Genomic DNA, 9,496 nt, shown 5'->3' with positions numbered 1-9,496 from the left:
AAGAGCAAGTGACAGAGGAGCCTCTTACTTCAGAGAGGACAAGGAGCAGAGAGTGGAACAAGAAGGGGCCCAGAGACAAGAATTATCCACATGAACCCACTCTACAGTCTCGTTCTATCAACCAGACCCCACATCCTAAGTTCCCAGCACACACATCCAACCTCCTGCAACAGAGTTACCAATGGAAGCCAAGCACTCAGTGCACGAGCCTGGGGGAGACACCACACATTTCAAGTCAGAGCACAGGGCAAACATAGTCCTCAGTTTACTGTTGGTCATGATGATCATTATTACCTTTATAGTGTCATAAGCCTATCTGAAGGGCTGAACAACTACAAACCAGGATACAAGGAAAATGGGAACACAGGTATTTTCAAGTAGAATTATAAATATTTCCATGCTTATAGATAATTGAAATATGTAATATAATGTCTTTTAGGTGTTTGTTTGTGTTGGAGGCAAGGTCTCACTCTGTAGCCCAGGCTAGCCTTGAACTCATTGAGATCCTTTTTCCTCTGCTTCCCAAGTGCTGAGGTGAAAGGCACGTGCACCACACCGGGCTAACAGGCTTCACACACACACAAAAGTTAAATTAGTGAGAGACAAAGAACCCAGACTGTCTTTCAGTCACCATAACATTGAGGATTTCACTCAGAGCAAATATTGGAATAAAGGCTACACTCTGAATTAATGAAGAGGTTTTGAGTTTCTCATTCAAGTTTTCTGGTATTTCTTCTTCCTGTGGTAACCACATGTTTACATCTATGTTAGAAAAGGAGGACTACTTTGGAATTACCAGTTTATCCAAGCAATAAGTCTATTTTTGTGATATCTATATTCCTTGGAAATACATCTTACCACAGCTCAATTATTCTCTTTAATAACATATGTAACACACATTCCTTCCTTCCACCAGACCTGATTATATCTTCTTGCTTCCACTCAAGCAACATCAGTCATTACGATCCTTGCAAAAATAAGGAAATAAAGTACAATAAAAGAAAAATTAAAATGAGGGAGCAGAGCATTTCATCCTGAATGGCAAAAAGTGTGGCTGTGTACGATCTTTTCCCTGAGCCTTTACAGTTTATGTCGTTAAGACTTTTGTGACTCTCTCAGCCCTGAGTCATCTCGAGGATGGCAGTAGCATTTGAGATGTTGTGCCAAAGAATTATCAGGAACCAAAACATCAAAATTACTCCCATGTGGGTGTGAAACTCAATCTTCTTGACTTTTGAAAGAGAAGAGATGGCTCCCTTATGATTCCACCATTTTCGATACCAGTAATTGCACACTGGGTCAGAAGACTGATGAGGGATGGAATTGGAACCCTGGAGATAATTTAAGAATAGCTTAGGTAACTAGACCCAGTCTTTGAAGAATAACTCTCTAGGGGAGGTCTCAAATGATCTTGAGTCTTGACCACAATTCCTTGGACACCACCACAGAAAAAGAAAACACGATTTATGTTTACACGGCATCTGAGGAGTCAGCTTGAAGTGGTTTTTACAGCCATTTTCACAAGTGATTTAAGTCACTAATTAATTGGCAAATGTTCAGCTCCCATCCAGTTCAGTTATCTAGGTCAAGAAAAATAAACATTGTCAATGCTGTCGGCATACGAAGAATCAGAGATGTCCTTTATGGCTTTGGGGGGTGTATTCCTGTGTTGTGCTGAACTAAGTGACAGTCGTCTTGGAGTCCAAAAGTGAGTTATTTTCTGCTTGGTCTATGGTTCTGGTCTTTCAAGCTGATTTAAGACAAGCTTACAAAATCCAAAAGTCTCTAGAAAACAAAATAAATGAACATGTGAATTATAATAGACAGATCTATAATAGATAGATACATGGGTGGTTGGATGGAGAGATATCTATCGACAAATAGACAGATAGATGTCAGATAAGATAGATGATACATAGAGAGTTGTCAGATAGGATAGATAGATAGATAGATAGATAGATAGATAGATAGATAGATAGATAGATAGATAGATAGATACACATAATGGACATCTAAGCACAAAGGATGAAATGATACAGGAGACTAATCTTTTTTTCTTCTCTCATTGGAGCTTCTACAGTAGGTAGATAATCTTATAAATAATACAAAATTTATCACTAAATCAAATGCTTAAAAATGAGAGAAAAATGGAAGCAAAAAGCAGTCAAAGAGGTCAGGGAAGATTTCTCTGAGAAGGGATTGTTGAAGTGCAGTTTGAAAGGAACTAACCAGGAGAAGAAGGAATGAGGTTTTAAGTAGAGAGGTGAGCCTATGTAAAGATAACACGGTAGAAGAAGGCAAAGAGGGCATAAAGTAAAAGACACTAGTGGAGAACCATAGAGCAAGGGCAAATGGACAAGACGGCGATGAAGAACGCACGCCTGCTGTGTCTTGTCTACACTTTCAGAACAATTATGCAACAGAAAGTGTCTGAAAGTGTTTAAAGAGACGTGTGACAAGGTTAGGATTACAGTTTTGTTACCACCAGCTTATGTGACTGGGGACTTGACAGGAAAGCCCACAAAGGGACAAGAGGGAACTCAAAGTATCAGGAGAAAGCTGTTGTTCTTCTCTGGTGCAGATGCGACTTAGGCTCAAGATGCTGTTCACAGAGACAGCACAGGAAAACTCACAGGAATTGACTTGGATTTAAAGAATGAAAGGGGCATAGACATAGACCAGGCTTATGCATAAAAAAACAATTCTTTTGGATTGTGGCACAAAAGGAACAAAACAACAACACATCACAAGGCCAAGTACTGCTCGTGACTCAGGCAAGCGGTATTCAGAGTCTGAATCCAGACCTCGGAGTATTTTATACTGCTCAGAGGCCTCACACTTGACTCTCAGAAATAATCTACAACAGAATTCTTGGAAACCAGAAAATAGAAAACTATGGAGCTCTATTTTGGTTAAGACACAGGCATAAAGATGATCACCTTCGAAATAGCAAAAAAACTATAATAGATAGGCTAAACTTTGCATTTTCCTTTAAAGCCACAAAACCCCACTACACACATGTATGCACACACCTAAACAAACCAGTCCCAAAGATAAAAACATGAAAGAAGAACACATAATGATAACTATTTTCATAACTGGGGCAACTTGCCTAGCGTGAGGGGGGAGGCAATTAGCCCATAAACATGGGCAAAAGTTTGTTAGGATGAGGGAAAAAAAATCAGCTGGCCTTTTAACAGCAGTGTAAACTCCATGAAATATTGGAATCTGGAAGAGTCCCAAACACAAAAATAAATTTCTCAGAACAATTCTCCACCCTGGGAAATTTGCCAACTCAGCAGCAGTTGGGGCAGAGCTAAAAAGTAGGGAGCTCTCTGTTGCTTTTCATCCCTTCCACTAATCAAGTCCCAGAGCTGTCTACAGTATTATCTGGAAGAAAAATCTAACTAAAAAAGCTGCCACTGAATACCCCTAGTTCAAAACTTGAAAACGTCAAAGAGATCAGACCTTCATACCAGCACCGAGGATTTTGGGTTGAGTCTGAAAAGGTAAGAACATTCACCATCCTCTCACTGGCAAGAAGGAAACTGAAATTAAAGCTGAATCTTGTTTCCAGCCCAACTATACAGTCAGGTGGACTTTTCAGGGAAGAAAAATCTCCTTTCCAAGTTTTTGGACAAAGAAAATAGAAAATTCTTTCTGGGAAGAACACAACAAAAAATATACCATCTGGGTTTAGTCTCTACTGCGAACTTGATAGAAATGACTAAAATATTATGAAAAACTCCAGACACAGAAAAAAGAATGAAAATGGAGCATAGAACCAAAAAAGTAAACCATCAATAAAGGCAGAACCCTGATGACCAGAGGTTGGAGTCTAGAAGCCGTCTCTGAAATAAGCACTTTAAATATGTTTAAAGGTTTAGAAATAATGACAGAGAAACAGGGGAGTTTCATCGAGGAAAAAAAGTTTTAAAGAAGCCCCAGAAAGATGTTCTAGACCAGAAAAACATGTCTAAAACAACAAAAATATGAAGCAAATAACCTCTGAGCAGAGTGGAACAAAAGAGAGAGGAAGAGTGCAAGGATAGATGCACAACAAGTAGCCAATAGGATGTGTGGAAAGAGAAATCAGGGCTCGACGTTCACTGTACACTATCAGGGATGCTTGAGTTAGGAGAAAACGGTGGTCCATACCTATGGAACTGTATCTTGGTTATTGAAACTACCAGTGTCTTTTCTCCAAAATCTAATCGATTAGGAGTTGATGATACAGTGATACCCTCAAAGGCATCTGATATTTAGACAGCAAGCCCCACACTTCCAAATAGACCTTAGGCTAAAAAGGAAATGGTGGTAAGCTTTTTTTAAAAAAGATCTCATCTTTTCTATGTTCCTATTAAAGACTCACTTTTGACTAGACTCAGAAGCTCCAAGGGGAGGGCAGCCTACATCTCTTGACAATCTGCTCTTGGTGTTTTTCTTTGGCTTCCTTCGTTCCCTTGGGCAAAAAGTTAGCATACCCTGCAGCCTCGTCCTTGTTTTCCCTGGTAGAGTGTTTCTTCAGAGTGATGTGTTACAGGAAACATGGAGCAATAGCACACCGAATCTGGGGTGCTTTGGTCCTGGGGTTCTTACCTTCTCAGCTTAAGGGCTTTCTGACAACACATTGATAGATATCATCTTCTTTAGAGGGACTGAAAAGCTTTCAGATTCTGCTAGCCCTTTTGGGTCCAAACCACCAGGGCACAGTAGAATCCTTCAGTCCAAGAATATCCATACCCACCCACTCCTCTTCCTTTCCCTCCCTTAAGACAATAACCAAGCTGAGAACACTCAGATTGGCATGCACAATGCATCCACAGACACACTTGTGCTTCCTCTCGCCTTGTTCTATAACAAGAATGCCTCTTCTTCAGCAGCAGGAGAACTCTGCCGAGGGTCAAGACACTTTGCTTCTTGGGAAAACCTTGTTTGTCATTCCCACCACTGACTGGGACCATGCAACCCTTCTGGTCTTCATCTAGAACATCAGCAGCTACTTGTATGGCCTTCCACCTTCCACTTCTCATAGAAAGTTTGCATGCATCATCCATTTCAACGAGTTTCTGACAGCAGGTGGCTGGGAAGGAGATAGTCAGCCTCTCAGCACAGCCAACTGCCTAGGAGGTGACAGAAAAAAGAGCAAGACGTGACAGTGAACTTAATCAAGAATTTTTTTTCGGAGTGGCAATGAAACCGAATGTATCAAAATGTGGGGCTCTATTGAACCAGCATTTCGAGCAAAAGTGATGGATTCCAATGTTTGTAATGGGAAGTAAGAATGGTATATAGCCAAGGGAAAAAGTATAAATGTGGATTGAGACAAAGCAAACCTGCTTGCAAACAGTATGATTGCATGCAGCAAAATCCAAGGCTAACATGAAAGCAGGGAGCAGACTTTACCCACACATCATGAAATAAGGTGGAATTAACAAAAATCAACGTGTGCTTATTCTATTCTCTATACCAACAGGAGGGGGGCGAGAGAGGGGGAGGGAGGGAGGGAGGGAGGAGGAGGAGGGAGGGAGGAGGAGAGATTTAATATAATGGTCAAACCCTCTATTCCCATAACGACAAAAATGCTGCAGAGACAAGATTTAAGAAGCCAAAATGAATGGAGAGAGATACAGAGAGCTATAATATGTGTCAAAGCGGGAAGATTCATTATTGTTGGGGTGTCTACTTTCTCCAAATTAGTATAGAGATTAAATATCCTCTCACCAGACTCCTAGCACATTTCTTCAGAGAGTTTAAGGCTGGTAAAAACCAAGTTAAAAGAGTGTGTTGACCTGAGGAAGCACAAATCGATCAATTAAAAAGGAAGCGTCCATAAATGACCTGCAAGCCTACATCCAGTTGTTTTTCAACAGAATTCAATGGGCCAATTAGCAGTAGTGATGGAACATCAAGTGTTTCTAGAAATATGAGCATTGGTACAGGAAGGAAAGAAAGCTCCTGCTGACCTGCACTGCAGCGTGCAAAGCTCGTTTGGGGATAATTATGGGTCTAATTCTGAAGCTTTAAAAAAAAGTATTTTCATGATAAGGATAACGAAAAATTCTTTTTTTTTTGGAATGCAGAAAGCACTAAGAGGAAAAAGTGACATTCAGTTTTGTCAAGATTAAAAGTTCCTGCAAATCAAAGACCCCGCTATGAAGGAGGAGTAAAGGCAAGATGTGGCGGTGAGAAAATGTTTGTGTCCATATTCACGAGGAGTTGTAGTTCCAGAATACATAACGTTCTAAAGATCAATACATTTAAAATTTTTATCCAGATTCAAAGAGTGAAATGTTTCGAATAGGTCTTTCCCAAGAAAAGTGTTAGGAACTACCAATAAACACACAAAAAGATGATAATCGTTTTATGTTATTGGGAAAATGTCCAGGAAACCATAGTGAGATAACCCCATCTGACTAAACCTAAGAACTGGTCATACCAAGTGAAGACAGGAATGTGGGGCCACTGGGATGGCCAAATGCTATGGATAAGAATGAAGGAAGGCATTTGGAAAACCTTCTCGAGCTTTTTATATGAACTCTACTCTGTGACGACTTTACTCCTAGAAACTAGACGTCAGTTATGAAAGGCTCTCTGTATCAATATTCATAGCAGCTTTCCTCAAAATAGCCCCAAACTACTTTAAAAAAGAAGCTATCCATCAAAAGGATACCTCAATTGTGAAAGCCACAGATTGATTGCTAGTCACCCGTAAACACAGTAAAGACAGATGCAATAATGGAAGTGGGTACCGACTGACAAGCCCAGCCCGAAAAGAGAACACGCTGTTGGCATTCAGTAAGGACTGCAACATGGTGATGGAGATTAGCAGAGAGGTTTCCTCTCTAGGGATGAAGGAATGTATAGAACATGGGTATCAGACATTTTGGTTTCTCTGGACCACATTGGATGAAGAAGCACTGTCTTGGGTCACAATAAATATGTTTATCAAGCACCTTTCTGAAGAATGGACTATATTAGTAATACAATTGCACCTATAGTCCAAGCCATTGAACTATACATTTAAATCTATATATTTTTATGTTAGTGAAAAAATACTGTGTGAGAGGGAGTATAAATCCCCATAGGAAAACAAGCACACTTCAGTCATTCAAAACACACACTAAATTGTAATTGTATGCTCGATCCAGAATATTCAATTTATTATAAAAATGTGAGTTCACAATTTTAAAAAAGGAGCTGCAAATGACATAAAATTAGGGGAACTAGAAAAGTTATCCTTTGAAAGCAGACTTGTAACAAGACTTCCTTAACAAATAAATTTTAGCACACTGTGAGAGATCTTGGCCCTTTGGTTGTCTGGGTGGTGTGCTCACTGTCAGAGTCCTTGGGCACTGCAGGTGGGCAAACCTTTGCTCAAACTTCGTGAGCATCTTGGTGATTGATGGAGCTGCAGGCTGGATTTGCTGGGCCTCAGCATCCTGGGCAGTAAAGTGGAGAGAGGATGCTAATGAAACATCAAAGAAGCCAGCAGAAGGAGCACTCATTGCCTAGGACACAGGCTCCCTTCCTGCAAAGCTGCTGTAATTATTCCTAAAGTGGAGGGCATTGCCTAAGAGAGGTGGTGAGGGTGGGTAGGAACTAAAAACCCTCTGGCAGGAGCTGTTCTACTGCCAAGTAACCAACCCAGAGACACCTTTGAGGGTGTCGTTACCTCAGAGAGCACTCGTTTAATGTAGTCACCGTGCCTTCCCTCTTTTGATGGCCCTAGAAGTCATTCTAAGATAAACTTCTATTCGGCCACACAACAAATTCACAAGTAGTTCAGAATACCTACCTGGGCCAGCCACAGCCTAGACACTGGTCCACATGGAATTTTTAAGGGTGCTACAAACTATACAGACCATCTCCAATTCCATCCCAACAGATCGCATACAGGGGATTGGCATTTCTCATTACTTCCCTAATCAGAGCTTTCCCACATTAAGGTCCTGCATATGGGTTTTGTATGTTCTCTTCTCCGTGTAAAAGGGGGATTATATCTGTCTTATGCTTGACTGGTTTGTCTGTGAAATCCTATGATACCTAGCTAGTGTATAATCTGAGCCCGAAATAGGAATGTTTTCCTATTTCCAGTTTGTACTGTAGTCCTCATATCACTTCTGTGAAACTCAGAATTATAAGTGGTCTTTTATTTCCTGTGATAAAGACCTCCTCTCAGCCCAGCACCCTCTGTGCAGTGCCACAGTGGACATCGGTGCTTACCTCTGTCTCTTCCACCATCACAACCCTCACTACCTTGCCAGGCCTCTTGCATGCATATTGGAGAACTCAACTCGGAAGGTTTTTATTCCTCTTGTGCTTCTTTTCAAATATTCCCACAGAACCTTGCTGCCCTTCCAGAGGAACAGCCAGGATGAGTGTGCTTCTCCAGGTCTTTCCTCGTCTATCTGTTTTACATTGCTATAATGAGGTCTCTGAGGTAATGTACAAGAAAAGAGGCTTTTCAACCCTGTAGACTGAGAGCTGAAGACGCAAACAACATGGCGACAGCATCAGAGAGGACTTCTTCAGTTACATCACCTCATGGTAAATGGCATCATGGTCGCAGGAGCCCAGGGTGTAGGGGTAAAACTTAGCAGTTTCACTGTGTATCTCAGGTTGGCCTCGAACTCAGAGCTCCTTCTCCTTCCACTGCCTCCCAAGTTGGGATTAAAGGCGTGCCTCACCACCCCGACTATGTTTTTTGTTGTTTTTGTTTTTTTTGTTTTTTCTTTTTCTTTTTTTCGGGGCTGGGGATTGAACCCAGGACCTTGCGCTTCCTAGGCAAGGGCTCTACCACTGAGCCAAATCCCCAACCCCGTTGTTTTTGTTTTTTAACAAAAGTGTTCTATCTCTAATGTGGTCACACTGATCTGTCTGGATGATAGTGTGTCTTCAACATCTGCTATGTATCTGTTTCACCACCGGTCGCCTCGTACCCCACACCTCTTTTTCTACTCAGCTGGAAGTCCGAAGTGCCATCTCCCCTCCTCGGGCTCTACAGTTTGCCCAAGCAGGTTGTAAAACCCAGAAAGCTGCTTTTTTATTACTGCACCTTTATTGCATAGGGTGTGCCGAAGAGTTCAAATGCAGGGCTGAGGAGATGGCTCAGTGGGTGCAGAGGCTATGGGTTCAGATCCCAGCACACGGCATTTCTCAACATAGCAATGCAGGACTGCCTTTAACTCCAGATTCAGGGAACCTGATGCCGAAGGTCCTGGGATCTTCTGGCGCATGGCGTAGAGTCATACATGCAGGCAAAAACCCATACCCATGGAATAATCATTTAGAAGTGGTAAAAAGAACTCTACTGCTGAGCGACACCCCTAGTGCAAGCTCTCCCCCTCTCTCCTAAGAAAGAATGTAAGTGAGCCCCCAAGTGAAGAGACACAGGGATTACGGTCAGAGTCTCCCAAGCACTGGAGCTCTGGACTGCACTCCAAGCTGAAATGGGAACCCTTCTGGGTGCATGGAAACCCTAGAGCCCTGCCCT

The 9,496-nt window shown here is 41.7% G+C and overlaps 1 pseudogene; it reads right to left on the bottom strand.

The window, feature by feature from the left end:
* Positions 1–4,384: 4,384 nt before the first annotated feature.
* On the bottom strand, positions 4,385–9,239 carry LOC116896007 (annotated as a pseudogene).
* Positions 9,240–9,496: the final 257 nt, after the last annotated feature.

The sequence above is a fragment of the Rattus rattus genome, chromosome 3 (assembly GCF_011064425.1).
Source record: "Rattus rattus isolate New Zealand chromosome 3, Rrattus_CSIRO_v1, whole genome shotgun sequence".
NCBI lineage: Eukaryota > Metazoa > Chordata > Mammalia > Rodentia > Muridae > Rattus > Rattus rattus.
Note: the sequence above shows the minus strand (reverse complement) of the source record. Positions and strands in the feature narration are given on the sequence as shown.